At 29.5% G+C, this 9790-nt stretch overlaps 1 pseudogene; it reads left to right on the top strand.

The window, feature by feature from the left end:
• Nucleotides 1-2071: 2071 nt before the first annotated feature.
• On the top strand, nucleotides 2072-4905 carry LOC121255296 (annotated as a pseudogene).
• The last annotated feature ends 4885 nt before the right edge of the window (nucleotides 4906-9790 follow it).

Below are 9790 nucleotides of genomic sequence, written 5' to 3'. Positions count from 1 at the left end.
CCCATCTACGTGACGAAACCCATCTGTGCTCCACTCCACCACGCTGAAAGCCGCAAAAAAATAATATGCAGGTTGAAAGGTAAATAAAATTTGTGTTCCTTCGATAATCTTGCTTAATGAAGCCAACCTTCTTTCGTGTTTGTTTTCTACTCCTTTGTAATTGTTTTATTTTTTATTTTTTAGTGCTTATTGCTGGTACACTGCCAATTTCTTTCTTTTACCATTTCTCAACGATGTAGACAACATTGTCGTCAGATCTCACCATCGTTTTCGATTGCAATGAATTGCTTCTTCCTCCAACTGTTCATATGATCGGTTCGTATATAACTATCTTTAAGCAGTTAAAAGTTTTCGTATTTTGTATAGTTTTTTTAAAAGGAATTTAAAATGAAAGGTCGTTTACAAAAAAATTTGAATAAAGCTTTTATGAAGGGTGTTTTTTTAAATTATGGTAAAATTTTTCTTAGTTTAATTATTATTATTTTTTGAATCTATGCAAAAGTTTAAAAAAAAAATGAGTTTTTCAGTCTTCAACGGTGTTAAATACTAAAATAGTTTTTTGATATTCTTTTATTTTTAGTTTTTAATTTTAATTTTTTAAAGACCATGCTTATAGTGTTGGGTCTTATCTGAATACGTGGCATATTCTTATTGGTCGGTGCGAATATACGTTTGGCACCCATCCGCTTTTTCCTTTCCACAGATCAAGGAATGGACCCTATGGTGGCATGCTCATAGTGAGTGGCGGCAAGCAAGCGTTCACTGTGCTATAGTCGTCTGTCCAAGACTCCAAAGGGTACTGGAGCCACTTATCTGGCCTTTTCCTCGTGCGGCGATTTCCTCATGCACAGATTCCCATCATCTTAGGTGTACTACGTACGCATATATATGGTACAGATCGATCTTCTCTATTGACGTTGGATTGGATCTTTCTTTCTTTCTTTTTTATTTTTTCCTCTCTAATTTTAATTATATTGATAGGCACTCAACCTGTATATAATATATATATATATATATAAAACTGTTACAACTATCAAAAAGTAATTTAAAAATATGTTCTGAACGTATATTTTATTTTTTTATTTTTTTTCTTTTTTTCATGTATTTTTTTAAGCATCGTAAACATTTTTTAAAAAAATAAAAAATTCACAACATCATTAAAAAATACTTCTTTAATCATTAAGTAAAAAAAAAAAAAAGATTCGAGACACAGCTTCGAGACCCAAAGTATTTCTCATACATATATATATATATATATATATATATATATACCCACACACACGCGTGTGTATATATATATTGCAAGTTTATGATTACAACTAGTTATTTAATTATGAAAATGTAAGAAATTAAATTTCACTGAAATATTGATTTTTGAAACGATATTTAGAGCATTCTCATTGGATAGTCAAAATTAAATGATATTTTTTATGAATATAAGAGAAATTTAATTTTTAACTATTTCATTCACATAAATCTCCACATTGAAATAGCTATTTTTTCATTATATAATAATAAAATAATATAAGATGAATTTAATTTTAGTTATTCACATAAAATCTCCACATTAGATTATATATTTATTCATTATATTGTAATGAATAACTAATAATTTCAAAAATATTTAATTTTTTTATTATTAAATTATTTTATTTTATCATATTTTACTATTCTACCTATTATATATTATTTAATAATCATATTCTTATTAAATTAATATATCACTAACTCAAATTAATATATCAATTGTGATAAAATATGTGATAGAAAGAAAGGAAAAGAGAAATAATTAATAAAACATGTATTTGATGTATGTACAGTAACCTTCAAATTTGGAAAAACTTTTGACAGTCACTGTAGCCAAATTCTAAATATTTAGAATTTGGCTAATCCAATGTTAGCATATTTTACTCTCTTATAGCTAAATACTCATTGAATTTAACTTTTAGCTAAGAGAGAGCATATTTTGCTCTCGAGCACTCTCATTGGATTAGATTTAGATATTATATATATATATATATAGGCTTTATATTGAGAGAGTCACCCTCTCTTTCACAAGCGCTTTTGTAAGATGAGTTCTACCTTTATTGGTATCAAAGTCAAAACCGATATTGCCAGGGGTAGTAGGACTGCTCCTGGCAATGGTCCCTTGGTTTGGTAGGCGTGTGGGGCCGCTGCAAGGGACCCCCAAGGGGAGGGTCGAGTATGCGGGCCGGAATAGTCCCACATCGGCTAGTAGTGATCCTGCTAGTGGCTTTATATTGAGAGAGGCACCCTCTCTTGCACAAACATTTTTGTAGGATGAGTTATATATATATATATATAATATATATATATATATATAATAAATACACAAAGTGATCGATCGAGAACTAAGGACAAAATTTTAGAGATTCAAAAGTTCAGTCACTAAGTTTAATATTATGAGCAATTTTATGGACAATCGTAAAGTACGTAAACGTCGTGTAATCATTATAAAAAAGAGTGAGACTATAAAAAAAATTAATTTTTTATGTGAATCTTATATTTTATTCACTTTTTTCAAAATTATTACGTGGCGGTTACACAATTTACGATTGTAAATATATTTTCTCTAATATTATTTAGTGATGTATGAAGGGGAAATAATTAATAAATTATATATTTGTCATGTACTTAAAAAAAATGGGTTAACTTGTTTGTAAGTTATAAATCTACATACAAAACGCACGTTATTAACGCAGTACGTACCCACATATTAATTATTGCATTATACATGACAAAGTACTATAACTTGTTATATTAATCCAGTCGATGAATATGCAAGAATTATATATGGGATCCCACGTACCTATCAATGAACATATTATATACTATGATGTTGAGTTGACGTATTAATTAATTTGTAAGTTTGGTCGTAAAATTAGTAAAGTACTAATTCATGATCTGGCTTGATTGATCATGAAATTAATGATAAAAAATGAACGGTCTGATCAGATACCTAGCTAGATATATATCAATGAACATATAATATATATACTATGATGTCAAGTTGACACATGTATAATTAAGGTACGCCTATAATTTTTTTACAACTTATTGTAAATCAACTAATGTAATAATACAATTTCACTAAAACATAATTACAATTTTACATGACTACATTTCATCTTAATTAGAGTTCATGTAAAATATAATTAGTTGTAGACTAATTGTATGTCTATCATTTTCCATTTGTAATTAAGTCTTGGAAGTAAGGTACTTGAACTGGCTAATTAATTGAAATGATGGAAAATCAACGGCCTCAGATATATACCTATCAATGAACATATATATATATATATATATATACACACACACACACACTATATATATATATATATATATATATATGTCTCTGTAGCCTCAAGTCCAAAACAAGCTCATCATGACATGATCATCAAATTCTTTGTCATTATAATTATATATACTCATCATGTAAATACAATTCATTGTTTGTAGAATCGTTCAAACTAAAGGTTGGTCATGGCAAGACTTATCTACTCCGCATAATCAACGCTGCACTGCATGATATTCTCTTCTTTGCCGTTGCCAGCCACAAGGTCACCATTGTCGGAACAGATGGTAACTACACCAAGCCATTGAAGACACATTACATCGCTATATCTCCTGGCCAAAACATTGACGTTTAGCAGAAAGCTAACAGGCAACCTGACCACTCCTACATATACGTGGCTACTAGGGCATACTCGAATTTGGCTGCAGCTCTTTTCAACAACACAACCACCACCGCTATTCTCCAATACAATACTAATCCATCTTCACGATCGATCGGCCTCCTTCCTTTCCCCATCTTCCTTATTATATCAACACCAATGCCTTGGTTGGTTTCGCCGCTAGACTTAGAAGTTTAGCCGATGAAAACCATCCCATCGAAGTCCCAATAAATGTAAGCTCGAAATTACTTTACACAGTTTCTATCAACACATTCCCATGTTGAAACAATTCATATCAAGGGCCTAATGGCACGAGACTAGCCAGTGTCAACAACATAAGCTTTGTGAACCCGTTCATCGATATATTACAAGCTTACGACTATCATGTCAATGTGGTGTTGGGACTCGCTTTCCACATTTCCCACCATTAATATTGTTGTTCATTAACTTCACAGCGGAGGACTTGCCGTTGTATTAACAAACCCCGAAACGAGGGATGCAGAGGTTAAGATATTGGAGTATGAGTAATATTATATACAGTCGTTGAGTGCGCAAACGTCGTGCAGTTATTTAGAAGAATAGTAGAATCTACTATTAAAAAATTAATTTTTTATATATAAATTCCGTATTTATTTATTTTTTTAAAGTAATTTTGCGGCACTTGCACACTCACGACTGCAAGTATCATTTCTCTTAGAGTTTAACATCACTCATGTGGAGCTTGTTTTGCAGGGCACGAATTGGGTGGCTGGGAGTGATCATCCAATGCATCTTCATGGATACAGTAATTTCTTCGTTGTTGGATCGATCACTAGGTCTGGGAAACTTTGACAAGGATAAGGACCCTACTTTGGGTTATAATCTTGTCGACCCTCCTCTTATGAACACCATAGCTGTCCCCATAAATGGCTGGACTGCCATTAGATTCAAGGCCAAAAACCTGGTTTGTCACTTTCTAATTTTGATCTGTTCTTCATCATGATATAGATATAATTATCACGATCGTTGTTATCATTGTACGTTATTGTTATTATATATTGTTTCCTTTTTTGTGTCATTATCTAGGAGTTTCGTTTCTGCAGTACTGCGATTTCGATCGGCACATGACATGGGGCATGGACATGCATGGCTCCGCGCGTTTGTGGTAAAAAATGGGAAAGGTCCAGAAGCGCATATTTTACCTCCACCACCAGACTTGCCACCGTGTTGATCGAAGTTTCTCATGCATGCCATCTCGTGATTGATATATAGATATCCCTCTGCCAATATTTCATCTAGCTAATACGTATGTACGTACGTAATTGATTTCCTTATGATCATTATGAGTACGTACGATCGTAGTTCAATTCATGAATTGGCAGTAATGGAGTATATAGCTAGTACTGTTCCTTGCACAACAGTTCTTTTATTGATCATGTACTCGGTTAATAAGTGGCAGTGCTATAAATAAGATTCTTATCTTCTTTTAATTTAATTAATGTGGGATATATAATAAGAAGGGAAAAAGAGTACTCGAAATTAAATGAAAACTGGTACTACTTAACACTTTAGGTCTCGTTTGGATTGAAAGATGGGATGGGATGGGATGAGATTATTTGAGATAGTTTGTGAATAGTAGTGAGATTTGTGAGTTGAAATTTATGAATAGTAGTGAGACTCAACTCAACTCAAACCCGCTCTTAAATTTATGATAAATTATAACAAATACATAAGAAAAGACAAATATGAGAGAAATGATGTATTAATTTTTCACTATCCATCATGTACTTGATGGTAGTATTGATTTACACTCCAAATTTTCAAAAGGGATAATGCATTATATATATCATGTACTTGATGGTAGTATGGTAGTATTGATTTACACTCCAAATTTTCAAAAGGGATAATGCATTATATATATCATGTACTTGATGGTAGTACTGATTTACACTCCAAATTTTCAAAAGGGATAATGCATTATATATACATGGTTCATTTATTAAAGGAAAATGCTAGTATGACTTTCAAATGTGTCCATTCATATATTTTATTTTTATTTTTTTAATAATTAAGGAAGTGACTATTAATGAATTTTTATTTATTTTTATTTTTTCTTGAAGGTTAAGGATGTTTAAAAAAGCTTAAAAGAAAAAAGAAAAAAGAAAAAAGTCATTTACATTAGTGTGCATATTTGAAATGTACATTTATCATTGTCCTTTACCAAAACTCACAAATAACACCAATTCGTGGTTGATTCCAATCATTATGATGAATGCAAAATAGGTCATGAAATGGTAATATATTAACATGAGTTGGATCTTATAAATTGGTGCACGTGATAACTTTTTTATAGTCTAAGAGTGCAATATGTCGATTTTTGTACTAAGTAATAAAACACTATGGTCTTGTTTGTTTTCAGAAAATATCTTATCTCATCTCATATTATCATTACAACTTTCTCAAATCCTCATACAAAATAAAATAAACAATTCAACTTTTTCAAATCTAAAAACAAAAAATAATATTAAAAAATATATTCTAATAATATTTTATTTAACTTTTTAATTTTAATCTAAACTCATCTCATCTCATCTGATCTCGTCTTAGAGCTCGTTTGTTTTCAGAAAACATCTCATTTCATCTCATCTAATCATTACAACTTTTCCAACTTCTAATACAAAATAAAATAAACAATTCAACCTTTTCAACTCCTAAAACAAAAATAATATTAAAAAATATATTCTAACAATATTTTATTCAACTTTTTAATTTTAATCTCAACTCATCTTATCTTATCTGTGAAAACAAACGAGGCCTTAGTAATTAGAGGATTTTGAAAGTATGTTCCTTTTTTTAAAAAAAAAAATACAATCCCAAATTGGGAAAATAAAATATTACATATATTTTTTTTTTGTTTTCAGCTACAAGCCGTTAATTTACATTTTATACCACCAACCGTTAAAATTGAAACATTCAAACTATCAAAAAGTTGTAGTGATACTGTTCAACCATCAAGATCATTATATATTAATGTCGTTTGGATTCGAAGATGAGTTTAGATGAATTATGAATAATAATGAAATAAGTTGTGAATATCAGTGAGATTTGTGAGTTAAAGTTAATGAATAATAATGAGATGAGTTGAGATGGATTGAGATGAGTTGAGATAGATTGCGAATACAAACCGGACAAATCAACACCATGCTGAAATTGGCATTTTATATCATATTTACCATTTAGTTTAGTTCTTGTTTAGGTTTATGAAATTTCAATAAGAAGTAAAGGAGTTGAGAATGACATTTTGGAGCAAATGAAATGATTTATACATGGTTATAGGGTCTGTAAATTTTACACACTTCTTTCAAAAAAATTGTGCAAAACCTGGAATCCATATATAAAAAAATAATGTCCCTTTTATAATTAATTGTATTTTTTTTAAAGAGAGTGGGTAATATTTATATAATTGAATATCAATATTGTAACTCGTGCGTCTTGTTCATGAACCAAAGTGACATCGCCAGCCATGTAAAAATCAAATAATGGTGCTAACGGGCTGCCCGACAGTTATTGCTGGGTGCGTGTACCCCTAGTGCATTACAATTTTTTTTTTCAAAATTTTTTTAACATCCCTGGTTATTAAAGGAAAAAATATACAACTTCAATAATAATTTATTTAATTATTAAGTAAGAAAAATTAAAATATTTGAACGATAACTTTGAGTTATAACTTTGAGGAGCTTTACTATTATTTTCCAAATTCAAAAGTCATTAAAGCCCATATATCCCAAATGAATGTTCAGCAATCTTAAAAGCAATAACTTGTATCCATGATCTAGGTTCCTGCGAGCAGTATAATTACATAGGCTCTATTAAATTCTAATACATGAACGTATTTCTAACAAGTACACTGTACAAGGCTGTCTAAAAACAGAAAAATATTTATCAAAAGAAGAAAAAACATTATAATTTCTTATAACACCCTAAGATGAACTTTGCTCTAGTGATAAAGTTAAAGAGGTGCAGAGCACCAAGTGTTTGTGAAATATTCTAAGAGCGAAAGAATGCAGTGAAATAATTTCTTCTATTTTCTATATTTTCTCAGTGTGCATCGCACTACAATATATAGACCTCTTGGTCATAACAGAATTGTCAGAATTACAATGCCAGCTCATTCTTTTGGTTATAACAATATCCTTCTAGATGTTTACAGACGATTCTCCTGAATTATATTCTCCTTCTACGCATAGCCTTTTCTTTGAATGGTTTGAATGCACCGGTGCTGTTGCTACTGCCTTAACATCTAGGCATGTTCATTCGGGTCGAATTTTTTTCCGACTCGGTCCGAAACCCGAATAACCGAGTTCCGGCCTAATTTTAAAATCTGCATTCCTATTTGAGTATACCCGGGTTCCAGCTCGGGAATCCTGATGAACAGTCCTACTTTATTCTTCCTCGCTTACTAGATTCTTGGAATTATAGCTCAAGAGGCCAAGAAAGATCAACTTCAAGGAAGAAAATTAGTTTCTAGCTCAATACTAATTAGGCTTAGGTTATCACATTTAATTAACCGATTAAACCTCTTTTATAGATCTAAGCTGGTTATTCACTTGATTTATATTTGCTTTTGCCGCTTCTTTGCTAAGATGAATCAAAATGATGTAATTTATAATTTTACTACTCAATCTTTAAAAAATCTCTTTCTGAACGAAGCAGATATATATTTGGTATTGCCGACACGATAATATTTAATTTATAAATAGAATAATTTACAGAAAAAGATAGTATAAAGTGGACTTGTATTATTCGACAATGCTACAATGAGTTACAATATCTACCCCTCGAGGAATAAAAAAGACATTAGAGTGCTTTTGTTTTCGTTGCATCACGTAAAATTAGGTCATAAAATGATTTTAAAATGAGTGATGCCAGTGTGACATCTAGCTTTGACCATTGAGTATACCCATTAGTACAAATTATATATATATATATATATATATTTTCTTTTCCTTTTCATATTTTTTAAATATCTTTAAATATTTTTAAAAAATATAAAAAATATATTAATACACTAAAAGTCACTTCTTTAACTATTAACTTAAAAAAAAAAATTAATACATGAACAATCAAATTGAGGGGACAAAGCTGGACGGCATACAACATTTTCCTTTTAAAAACTATAGAATTTTAAAAGTAAAAATACCTTATTTTCTTTCATGTATCTTAGTAATCGAAAGTCATCTTCATGCAACTTTATAATTAATTAAGTTATAAATAAAATTAAAAATAGAATAAATTTTAAAATTAATAATTATTTTCACATAATAACCCGAGTAGAAAAGTAAGAGTATTGGCAATGGTCTAGCCAAAGCCAAAGGCAAAATTTACCTAAAGTTACATGTTTTGCCTAAAACCAAAAGCATTCAACATATAACACCACATTGAATTATCGATATACTAGACAAAATATTAATATTGTATTATTTTTTTAAAAATAATATTTTTAACTTTTTTTCATATATTAATTAATAATTAGAGATAGCAATATTAATAACTATGCACAAAATCAATTAATTAATATTATTGTTGACCATGTTAATTAATAATTAGAGATAATATCTTAGAATAAAATATGTTTTGGCTATGAACATTGTCTAGTCAAAGATGGAGAAATGTTTAGATTTATTGCAACTCATATTCTTACTTAAATGACTTTTTTTAGTCCAATTCAACTGATTTAGGCACCGTTTAATACTTAAATTGAATTGAGATCAACTTAATTCAGTCTAATTTTAAGTTAAGTCTAATATCCAAATACCAAACTCTTAACTTCCAAATCATTAAATTCATCTTAACTTAAAATCTCTTTACATGTGAGATCTATAAATTTTTTTCAACTCAACATTTCTTTACACGCAAGACCTATAATATTTTATAATTTTTCATAAATATATCTAAATTAATTTTAATATTAAAATATATCTAAATTTATTTTAGATAAGTTTCACAAAAATCATTACTATTATTAAAAAATTTAATTTATATTAACTCAATTCAATGTCTATACAGACTAATAAAAAAGTAGCCATATTTTTTACTTTACTTATATTGTGGTGACT

Source organism: Juglans microcarpa x Juglans regia, chromosome 3D (assembly GCF_004785595.1).
Source record: "Juglans microcarpa x Juglans regia isolate MS1-56 chromosome 3D, Jm3101_v1.0, whole genome shotgun sequence".
Lineage (NCBI taxonomy): Eukaryota > Viridiplantae > Streptophyta > Magnoliopsida > Fagales > Juglandaceae > Juglans > Juglans microcarpa x Juglans regia.
The sequence above is the reverse complement of the archived record's forward strand: the minus strand, read 5'-3'. Positions and strand labels throughout refer to the sequence as shown.